The following is a 12,085-nucleotide window of genomic DNA, read 5'->3' on the forward strand; positions in this document are numbered from 1 at the left end:
TTGTGAATGCATTTTTGTGTTCATGTGAAGTGCAAAAACTGAGATCCAGTTAAACTTGATTTGTTATTGTAACCCAGATTGATAGGTAATAATCTGTAGTTTTCTTGGATTTTTTCTTAAGGGTCTATTTCATGTCTTTGCACATTATTTTCCATAACTTTAGATCAGTAAATGGCAGAGGAAATTGTTTGCGTGTGTCTAGAGCTTACTGAAAAGAGGTGTGACCAAAACAAACTATTAAGAGAAAGTGAAAACAGTCAAAACACAGCTTATTCCTAATTAGTGTAGGCTTGAGAAAAAAATTATAATTTGCCTTGCATTAACAAGGTTATTTTCCTGATATCACGAAAAGGACAGTTTATTCTTGGCTTTGCAAAGCTGTGAAGAAAGTTGGCCATCATTTTTGTTAAGAAACAAATTAGCGCTGAATTTTTTAGCACCTATCTTAAATAGTGGCGGTGTTGCGTTAGTTTGGTTTCATGGTGGGCCAGCCCACTAACTAACTGTTGTTTAATCACAAAGGTTGCCTCTACTAGCCTCAGTTAAGTGAGATTTGGAAAGCTTGTGTGTTAGTAGTTTTAAATAAAACTTCACTGAGGAAAGGTGCGTTGGGTAGGAAATACGGGAAGTGCTGAAACAAAATAATGATCTGGCCTTAAAGTACCTCTTCTTTTTTAAGCAAATAATGTTTCATCTAAAGAGTAATACCTGAAAGAGCATTGCTGAAGCTTCAGCATGAAGTTATAATATGAATATTGTCTAATGTTTTACTTGTTTGTTTTCTCATTAATAAATTAATATTTTAGACAGTGTCCTCATTTCAATGTTTGTGGTTGATACATAAAATATAAGGAAAACTCTTCAAAATTAAAAGTAATTATAAAATTAACATAAGCTTCAGGAAAACTTTCAAAGGAAACCTATGAAATTCTAACTCATGTGAGGGAAATATATAGCAATGTAATTAGATAGTATGATTATCTAATTGTGGGCTGAATCCTAAAGCGCAAAGAATTGAGCAGGCAACCTTGAGTGAGGCTTTTCCAAAATGTAGAGAGCTTCATTTGAAACCTCAATGATCTTCTGATGGCTTTCTCTGTGTGCATCATTTACTAATTTTAAGAATGGCAAACTGGAGCAAACAGGGACCTCGCTGACAGGAACCATGTTAACGCCCATGTCAGGTCACCCACTGTTTGGTTGTTTCACAGCTGAATCCTCTGAACATGTTGAGCTGAGAGAGTCCCTGTTAGTGGCTGCAGGTGACATCCCTGTGGGTGCTTAGCTACGGGGACAGAGGAGGCCCTGGCTTGGTGGGCTTCATGTCACTCTGCTGACAGTGGAGGAATGGAAAAATGCCCTGGCCCTGCACCAGTTCTCCTGCCCCTTTCCCTGTCCCCTTCCAGCCAAGCCCTAGCCTCCTCTCCACCCCCCCCTCTCTTTGCCTCTTTAGTCTTAGTGCCTTTCCTTCCAATTGCTGGATGGATTTCATTTTGCCCCCGCATTTTTTTCCTAGTTTTGTACCTCCTGGGCTTTTATTGATTCTGCCCTTTTCTCCTTGTTACATGCAGGTCACATCAATGTTCAAACACTGCACGGGAGCAGTGTCAGTCTGTGGTACAGATACTGTTTGTACATGTTACCGTTGATGTCTGTTTGCATATTTAACTTCAGTATAGCAAATACATAAGCTATTTAATATTATAGGTGCCATGAGGTGTCCAGTGTCAATAGTATATCCTATAAACTGGATGATACTTTGTGTATGTATAACTGGATGATATTTTAAAAAATAAATGTATTTCAGAGGAGCATAGGATAACTCAGATGCAACTCAGGAGGTCTCTAGCTCAACTTACTGCTTAAAGTACCTGTGGGATCAGACCAGGTTTCTCAGGGCTTTATTCAGTCGGGTCTTGAAGACCTCCAAGGGTGGAGACTGCACAACCTCTCTAGGCAACCTGCTCCACTGCTGGGCTGTCCTCAGGGGGAAAAGGGTTTTTCCTTTTATCAAGTCAAATTATTTCTTTTTTCAATATGTACGTTTCTCTTTCCTCTTGCCATGCATTGCTGTAAAACACCCTGGCCCACTTCCTCGATAACCTCCCAGAGGGACTGGTGGCTGCTGTTTGGTCCCCCTGGAGCCATCTCTTCTCCAGGCTGAACAAGCCCAGCTCCCTCAGCCTCTCCTCACAAGCCCTGACCATCTTGATGGTCTCCACTGAATTTGCTTCAATCTTTCAAAGTCTTCTATTGGAGGGCCAAAAACCTGGATGCCATATTCTTGGTGTAATATCTAGTGAGTGTCGAGTAGAGGAGGATAATTCCTTCCCTTGCTTTACTTGTCATGCTCCTGCTAGCACAGCCCAGGATGCTGTTGACCATCCCTGCTGCCAGGACCTGCTGATGGCTCAGGCTCAACTCGCTGCCCACCATGACCCCCAGGGCACCCTCAGCAGAGCTGCTGCCCCAGCCCTCAGGCCCCAGCCTGGATCACTGACAGGGGTTCTCCCTTCTCAGGTCCATAATGCTCCTGTTGGCCCGTTCCTCCAGCCTCCATTCCTCAGGCCTGCCCTCAGGAAAGACTCTTCCCTCTCAGTTTGGTGTTATCTGCAAACCTGGTGAGTGTCCTGCATCATCTCCTGTGGATCATTGATGAAGATGTTAAACAAGACAGGTCTCAGGACGTAGCCCGCAGCACTCCACTTGTTAGTGTCCTCCAAGAAGCATGAAAAGCATTAACTGTGGACATCTGAGCCTGATTGTCCTATAAGCTTCTTGGCTGTCTGCTTGTCCACCACCCAGGCTGTCATGTCCTACTGTGGATATGAGAATAGTGGGATACAGTGTTGAAGGCGAGTCAGGGTAAAAGGCATCCACTGCTCTCTCCTCATTCACAAATCCAGACACTATCATAGAAGGCAATCAGTTTGGTTGGGGATGATTTCCCCTTGGTGAACCTATGTGCTGTTCCAAACCACATTCTTCCCACAGGTGGGGACACGTTGAGTTATCTCAAGTCATCCCTGCTTTGATCCTCATCCACTTCTTGTTGCTCTCCTCCCTGACCCCTGCTGCTAAGCATGAATGCCTGGGACACCTTGTTGTAGAGGGCCGAGGCAAAGACATCAATCACTGTGTCACCCCCAGCCTTAGACATACCTGTTTCCATCTCCTGTGCTGCCTTTTTTGTGCTGGAGCTCAGTTACAAACTCATTGTTTAGCCACACTTATGTCCTGATAAATCTCCTTGTCTTCCTGAATATCAGAGGTTGAGGAAGAGGTTGTTTTCACACAGGATGGCTTTCCTGAGCTCCTTGTGTTTCCAAGCTGCCTCCTATGGGATCCCACTTACCAGGTCCTGAATAAGCCAAAGTCAGCTCTTCTAAACCGCAGGGTCTGTGCTCTGGTACTTGTCTTCCTCACTTTCCCCCAGGATCTTCGCCTTCATTATTTCATGGTTGCTACAGTGAGGGCTGCCTTTGAGCATCATATTGCCAAACACTTCTTCCTCATTTCTGAATAATCGATTTAGCTGTGCACAATCCTGGTTGGCCCATCTGCTCCCTGTATCAAGAAGTTATCCTTGACAAATCTTGGTTTTGTGTAATTTGTTACAAATATTTCTACTTACTTTCTAAGGATCAAAGACCTAATATAATCTATATCACCCTGAAAATATTCTGATTGCAACGTGTCAATTAAATCCAGACCAGTTCATGCTCAAAGTATAAGCTCCATAGAGGACAACGTCACAGGCAGTTTTATTAAGTGTTATTGTACCTTTACATTCACTGCTTACAGTGGATGAGATAAATAATATAAAATTCTCTACCGCTTCAGGCTATTTGTGAAATTTATTGTTAAAGAACTCTTGTCCTTGCTTCCTGGAGGAAGACTCCCTAGCAGCCAGAATCCTGAAGAGAGTCTTTGTGTGGAGCTGGCTGTGGAAATGGAAGATAATGGAGGGCCCATTTTGTGATGGGAAAATAGAATGACTCACTGTAAAATAGATTGGACTAAGCAGATGGACTCAATTTTCCTTTTCATAGTTTTGATTTTAGCACAGCTCAGAAGGACAGGGTAATTCTAAGGTTTCCCTATTGAAATGATGCCTCAGCTCAAAGTAGTCTGTTTACATTCTGAAGTCCTCCTCTGTTAATGCATATTGCCTCCGTTATCTGAAATTATTTTAATTATATTTCACACTTGCATTTTTCCTATTTGATCTATTGTCTCCCCATGAAAATACAGAACATGAAGTATTGCATTTAAAATAATGTTTACATTGATATGTTTAAAGGGAACATTCGATTTCTGAACTTCAGTTTGCATTATAAGGGAGTGTTTTTACTTTCTTGTTACATCAAGTAGTGATAAAGAAAAGAACAGTCATATAGAGAAAATAAATTAAACCAAATGAATATATGGATCCGAAAGAATGCCACGCACTGCTCGAAATGGCATTAATATTAGTTTTTGGATGAGAGGATGTAATCTGTAAAAAAGGGCTGCAGGACTCTGCTCAGAGAATTAGCATTTGCTTTTCACAAACAATAAGGGGATACATCTCACGCAGCGCGAGGCTGTTCAGATCGATCCCACCCAAGTGAAACAATGATTAACCTTTGTACACTGGTAGCAACAGAAGGAATCCTGTCAAGATCAGGTCCTCTCTGTGGGAGGTGCTGTGGTAAAGACTCCTCGGAGTAGACAGTCCGTTTCCTGAAGTTTGCCACCTAAGGGAGCCCAAACAGGATGGAGGGTGGTGACTAATATGGTGATGACTGGCCCTGCTTGCAGGTTGAGTTGTTGATTTAACTAGGTGTAAGCCAGGTGAGAAGCGAGTGTGGGATGGGAAGGGTTGTCTGAAGAGCAGAAGAAAAGAGGAGGAGGGGCAGGTGGAGGCCGGTGGGAGTGGGCATGGCAGGAGGTGCCAGGTGTGATCACCCACCCATGGGGACATCTTCCATTGGGCCACTCAGGCTCTGGTGCTAGTGAGGGCTGGTGCCAGAGAGGCAGAGATGGCAGCGTAGCCTCCTGGCTCAGGCTGATCCTTCTTTTCCAGGAGCAGGACCAATGCTCTGTCATGCTACCTCCGGGCATGCACCGGCCTCTCCGAGCAGGTACTCCCGGCTGCCTGATAGCGGCTGCGGTGCTCACAGAATCACAGAATGGTTAGGGTTGGAAGGGACCTCTGGAGATCATCTAGTCCAACCCCCCTGCCAGAGCAGGGTCACCTACAGCAGGTTGCACAGGACAGCGTCCAGGCGGGTTTTGAATGTCTCCAGAGTGGGAGACTCCACCACCTCTCTGGGCAGCCTGTGCCAGTGCTCCACTACCCTCAAAGTAAAGAAGTTCCTTCTCATGTTAAGATGGAACTTCCTATGTTCAAGTTTATGCCCATTACCCCTCGTCCTATCACTGGGCGCCACTGAAAAAAGACTACTCCCATCCCCCTGGCATCCTCCCATTAAGTATTTGTAAGTATTAATAAGATCCCCCCTCAATCTTCTTTTCTCTAGACTAAAGAGACCCAAGTCCCTAAGCCTTTCTCCATAGGAGAGATGTTCCAATCACCTAATCATCTTCGTTGCCCTTTGCTGGACCCTCTCCAGCAAAGGACAGTTCCCTGTCCTTCTTGAACTGGGGAGCCCAGAACTGGACACAGTACTCCAGATGCGGTCTCACCAGGGCAGAGTAGAGGGGCAGGATGACCTCCCTCGACCTGCTGGCCACACTCTTCTTGATGCACCCCAGGATGCCATTCGCCTTCTTGGCCGCCAGGGCACATTGCTGGCTCATGGTCATCCTGTTGTCCACCAGGACTCCCAGGTCCCTCTCCACAGAGCTGCTCTCCAGGAGGTCAGCCCCCAACCTGTACTGGTGCATGGGGTTATTCCTCCCCAGGTGCAGTACCCTACACTTACCCTTATTGAACTTCATAAGGTTTCTTTCTCCCCAACTCTCCAGCCTGGCGAGGTCACGCTGTAAGGCAGCACAGCCTTCTGGCGTGTCAGCCACTCCTCCCAGTTTTGTGTCATCAGCAAACTTGCTGATGGTACACTCTATCCCTTCATCCAGATCATTGATGAATATGTTGAACAAAACTGGGCCCAGTACTGACCCCTGAGGGACACCACTTGTTACTAACCTCCAACTAGACTCTGCACCACTAACCACAACCCGCTGAGCTCTATCTGTAATCTTTGTTGCCCTTTGCTGGACCCTCTCCAGCAGTTCCCTGTCTTTCTTGAACTGGGGAGCCCAGAACTGGACACAGTACTCCAGATGCGGTCTCACCAGGGCAGAGTAGAGGGGGAGGATGACCTCCCTCGACCTGCTGGCCACACTCTTCTTGATGCACCCCAGGATGCCATTCGCCTTCTTGGCCGCCAGGGCACATTGCTGGCTCATGGTCATACTGTTGTCCACCAGGACTCCCAGGTCCCTCTCCACAGAGCTGCTCTCCAGGAGGTCAGCCCCCAACCTGTACTGGTGCATGGGGTTACTCCTCCCCAGATGCAGCACCCTACACTTACCCTTGTTGAAGTTCATCAGGTTTCTCTCTGCCCAACTCTCCAGCCTGCTCGGAGCAGGCCGTTCAGTGAGCAGGGGTGGCCACAGTACCAGTCAAAGAGGCATGGTAAAAGCTCTTAGTGCAAAGCAGCAGGGAAGGAAGAAGAGCTGAGGGAGGACCAAGTGTTTTTCTGTGCAGACACAGGCAGCTAAACGCCTGGATGGCAGGATCATCTTTGGCAACAGCAGATATCTCTACGATTGAGTAATGACAGAACAGCCGCTCCTGCCCACAGCATCGGAGAGGAAGTGTGCTTACATCTGTGTGACACACCAGCCTGTGAGCCTCTCCTCCTGGTGTCCACAAGCAAATGCCCCTCCAGATTCACTGGGGTGGGTGGGGGAAGTGAGCCTGATAAGGTCAAGCTGAGAAGGATGTGCTTGCTCCTCCAGGGAGGCAACTTGCTTTGGAGTCCATGAGAGGGACAGGTCTGTAAGTTCCTTGTGAATCAGGTCTCTCACGTCCATGCATGGCCCAGAGCCTGCATGCTTGTATGCGTCTAGCCAGGATGGTGGTGTGAGATCACAGAACAGCAACTGCTGAGGTCAGCCGGGCATCTTCTTTTTCTTTGGAGAGAGGAGGTGATATTCGCTGCGGGTGAGGATGGCAGAGATTCAGAGGAGGTGAAATGCAGTGAGGCAGTCCAGAGTGCAGAACGTATAGTGCTTCAGCAGGTTATGCTCTGTGAGAAAGCCAGTGGCACATATACGGGGGACTGCCAGATGCAAACCCCTCAGCCCCTTTGCCTGTTCTCTTCCCCAGCAGAGGACAGGCTGGTGGCTGAGAGGCTGCCAATTTACGTGATTTGGACGAGAGGGTAAAGGTGAGAGGCAAAATGAGGGTTTTTTTTGTTTAAATTGTCTTTCTTAACTGGTTTGCTTTACACCTTGACATTTCTACTTCTGTCTCCTGGAAGAACATAACTACCCAGAAAAGAAACTCCTAAAAACATGATGACTGCCTGAATCCGTTCCTCAGTTTGATAATTCTGGACTGAAGTATGAGCATCATGCTTGTCTCCAGCATAGCACATGAAACTGAATAAGCACACATACTTACTATATAGTCAGAGAAGGTTTTATGTGTGTATACATTTAAATGATTCCTGTTTATCTAAGAGGAAAGCTCTATTTCTTGCTCTGGAGGTTGTTTGTAATGTCCTCCGGGAGCTTCTGTCATGCAGCTGAGTTCAGCTTGGGTGAGTTCTCACACTTAAGGCATTTTGTGCTACCATGTCCCAAATTACAGCAGCCTCGGCTAAAAGGGTTGGGCATGGGAGATACTTTCAAAATATCCCTGAGCTTTGAAGGTCAGGACTGAGACTTTGCAGTGGCTACAGCAAGAAACGGACAAGGTCCTAGCATGGAGGCAATCGTATCTCACTGTGCAGGTAGAAGGAGATGGCCAAGAGAGCAGCCCAGCTAGATGATCAGTATTTCCTCCTGCATACGCAGAGATGAGGCGTTCCTACCTGGCTGTGTGGAAGCATGGGTTACTCCAGCAAGTGAGCACCGAGGAGGAAGGAATAAACTTGGAAGCTGACAGTAGCAGCGTATTTTTAGCACTGTTGATGTGACATTAAACAGCACCAAAGTGAGTGGGAAGCACTGATTCCTGGTCTGCCCTCTTTTCTAATCCTGTGACTTAACTCAGGCCTTACTTGAGTTTATGATACCTTTTCTTTAACCTAACAGTGGTCATGCAGAGGCACTGCATGACTTGAGGTAGACTTTGGTTGCATCAGTGGAAAAACAGCTATCTTGGAGACATCAGCGCATTTTTGGTTATGTGAAACGTTGCCATGCGACCTCACCCAGGGATTCAGAAGGGGAGGGCAGATGATTTGTGCAGGGACTTGAATGTATTGATAAAAGAGGCTTTTTAGGAACAAGTAACAGTTACGTTTTAAGTTTTTGGGGTGAGGAAAGATCAGAGCCCCTGGATAAACTGCTGGATAAACTGCTGCAACAAAGTCACGCAGGGCAATTCAGATTATTGCATTCTGGGGGAGGCAGCAGAGGGGAGTATTAGCATGGAGAGGCAGCCCACGCTGATGAGTTAAAACACTTTTGGGAAATGTTTCTAGGCACTGGAACTGTCTTGAATTCAGTTAAATTGAAAGATTGATCTGTGGTATGGTATTGGCTTTATATTTGCCTGTATTGGGTTTGGGTGACAAGGCTTTGGTAGCGGGAGGGGGGCGGGGGGTACAAGGCTGGCTTCTGTGAGAAGCTGCTCAAAGCTTCCCCCATGTCCGATAGAGCCAATATCAGCTGTCTCCAAGACAAACTGGCCAAGGCTGAGGCAATCAGTGGGTGGTAGCACCTCTGTGATAACATATTTAAGAAGAGGGAAAAAACCTCAAACCTGTGCAACAGCAGCCAGAAGAGAGGAGTGCGAATATGTGAGAGAAAAAACTCTTCAGACACCAAGGTCAGTGAATAAGGATGGGAGAAGGTGGTCCAGGTGGTGGAGCAGAGATTTCCCTGCAGCGCATGGTGAAGAACATGGTGAAGCAGGCTGTCGCCCTGCAGCCCATGGAAGTTAACAGTGGAGCAGATATCTATCTGCAGCCCACAGAGGACCCCAGGCTGGAGCAGGTGGATGCCCGAAGGAGGCTGTGACCCCATGGGAGGCCCACGCTGGAGTATGCTTCTGGCAGGACCTGTGGACCCTGTGGAGAGAGGAGCCCATGCTGGAGCAGGTTTGCTGGCAGGACTTGTGACCCTGTGGGGCACCCACATGGGAGCAGTCTGTTCCGGAAGGACTGTACCTTGTGCGAAGGACCCACGCTGGAGCAATTCATGAAGAACTCCAGCCCATGGGAAGGACTGACATTGGAGAAGTTTGTGGAGGGCTGTCTCCCTGTGGAGGGACCCCACGCTGGAGCAGGGTAAAAATGTGAGGAGAAAGGAGTGGCAGAGACAACGTGTGATGAACTGAACACAACCCCCATTCCCCGTCCCCTGGTGCAGCTCGGGGAGACGTAGAGAAATTGGGAATTTTTCTTCCCTTTCCAGTTGAGGAGGGGGTGTGATAGAGTGGCTTGGTAGGTACCCGGTGTCCAGCCAGGGTCAACCCACTACATTGCCTGAATGATACCCATGTGGAGCTTGAGAGTTAGAATGGGCCAGACACCACTTCCAGAAATAAGTCTGGACATAGAGACAGCTATTGAGAAAAATCATGTGTTTTCAAAATATATCCCTCAGCAATGTGGGAATGAATTATGGGTGGTACTTGGGAAGATATTCACTGTCCGTTGCTGCTGCTAACGCTGAAATTCAGGACAGACACTAGGAAAAGCTTCTTCATTAGAAGTGTAGGGCAGCACTGGAACAACCAGGGAGCTTGTGGACTATCCACCATGGGAAGTTTTCGGGACTCAACTATACAAAGCCATGGCTGACTTGACTTTGCTTTGGCAGTAGTACTTTGAGCCAGATGCTGTAGTGGATGACCTCTGGAGGTCCCTCCTGAACAATGTTTCTTTCATTCTTTGATTTTGAAGCTGCACGACTGCATTTGTCAGGAAACATGCCAACAGCATTTTCCATCTGCAAGAGACCTTTAACACGTTTAACGTGGATACACAATGAGACTATGCTTATCATTAAGACTTCCTCATTCTTGCATTATAAACCTACTGCTTTCAATTCACTGTCCTTTGAATTTTGAAAGCACTCAACAACACAGCAGTGGCATTAAGTTTGTTACTTTGATTTGAATTCTTGGAAATAGAGCTACTTGAAAATGAACAGAATAAAAGGAAAGAAGTGACTAATGAAAGGGAGAAAGAAGGTGGGCCTTAACTGAGCTAGACTTTCAGGGCAGCAGGTAGACAATCAACAACATGCTTCTGTGTTCTCATGATAAAACCTTTCCCTTGGGCTAAAACTCAAAGGAAGTCAGAGGGGTGCTGGTATCCTCTTGTGGTCGACCTTCAGCTGAATCGAAGTCCATTTTGAGATGATATTTTTGTCATTATAAAGCCATTATGTCATTGTCAGTGGATCTAAGCATTAAAGCTGGGTGAGCAGGTGTGGAGCAACCATCATCATTCTCCTTATATGATTTTATCAACATCTAGCACTGTTTGGATGGTCTTCCAGAGACCACACATAGCTGGGCTGCTCTTAGGGCTGTGATACTGTGAGATGTGTCTATTATTGTGTTACAAGTCCTAGAATCACTTAGTACTACAAGGGTCTCAGCTTTCATTTTAAAACGTATCAATGGCCTCACCACTGTGGTTGCAAAGAGAAGGTTCAGATTGAGACCTGCAAGCAAGTATTACAGCAAAACCAAGTGAGACTGCAACATGGTTGGCACAGTGGCTCTGAAAGGTGTGATATGTCAGTGCAGTGAGGAGTCAGGCTGTGGAGAAGATGGTAATTTCATTTTAGAACAGTTTTCAAGATTTCAGAAACTTCTTTTTAGTTTTCTTGAAAATGGAATTGTGTCTGCAAATCTTTTACCGTTCAAATCTGGAGTGTGTTGAAGTATGATGCTGCAGGCAGGGGATAGCCAAGGCACTAGTTTGGGATGTGTCCAAAGATCTGAAGGGCTTTTCTCTTCAGGTTGTCATGGACTTGGGCAGAATAGGGAACAGGACCCAGATAATCTTTCTGACACACTGCTTTTTTGTGAAAAATGAGAGAGAGTGGAGCTCCCCATTTCTTCTCACAAAGCTTGCGTAGAAATCCTCATGAGTTCCTGCAACATAGTAGAATCAGATGAATATTACTTTTTTCCATGCATATTTGGAAGACGTTTGTTTTTCATCTTGGCTCACATTGGCACAAAGGCCTTTGACCATGATAGCTGACCCAAAGACTGTCTATGGCAGGAAAAAAGAAGTGTACTAGCTTATCAACCTGCTGCATAGTGTACTAAATGGTGTAGTAAGCACTCTGCAGCCTTCCCTGCCTTTCTAAGGGTCAAATGCTGTGCCAGTGGAGGTGGAGAGAGATCAGGGAGCACACTCTGGTGTGCCAAGGCAGGGGAGTTGCTGTAATGCAGCACTGTGAATGCCGTCACAGCATATGCAATACTGCACAGCCAAATCTGCAGGCCAACGTCCTGTCAGAAGTAGAAGGCTTTCCACGATGGTTCTGCATTTTTCACAAGAAATTTTTGTTCATATCTAACTTTTTAATGTTTATCATGAAATGGATAGCTGAACTGTCAGATGGCTTGTCCAGTAGCAAAAACTGTGTCTTATGTTTTGGCTGTGGTCATCCTGTCATCAGATCTATTTGACAATCACAGAATCACAGAATTTTCAGAGTTGGAAGGGACCTCTGGAGATCATCTAGTCCAACTCCCCTGCTAAAGCAGGATTGCCCAGAGCACATTACTCAGGACTGCATACAGGCGGGTTTTGAAAATCTCCAGAGAAGGGGACTCCACAACCTCCCTGGGCAGCCTGTTCCAGTGCTCTGTCACCCTAACTGTAAAGAAGTTTTTTCGTGTGTTGGAACGGAACTTCCTATGTTCCAACTT

General features: G+C 46.3%; 1 protein-coding gene across 1 annotated transcript in view; it reads left to right on the forward strand.

Moving 5' to 3' along the window:
• The window catches only part of MLIP (muscular LMNA-interacting protein), a 121,417-nt gene that overhangs the window by 325 nt on the left and 109,007 nt on the right, over positions 1 to 12,085 (forward strand). The window lies entirely within an intron of this gene.

The sequence above is a fragment of the Charadrius vociferus genome, unplaced genomic scaffold (genome assembly GCF_000708025.1).
Source record: "Charadrius vociferus isolate BGI_N301 unplaced genomic scaffold, ASM70802v2 scaffold342, whole genome shotgun sequence".
Taxonomy (NCBI): domain Eukaryota; kingdom Metazoa; phylum Chordata; class Aves; order Charadriiformes; family Charadriidae; genus Charadrius; species Charadrius vociferus.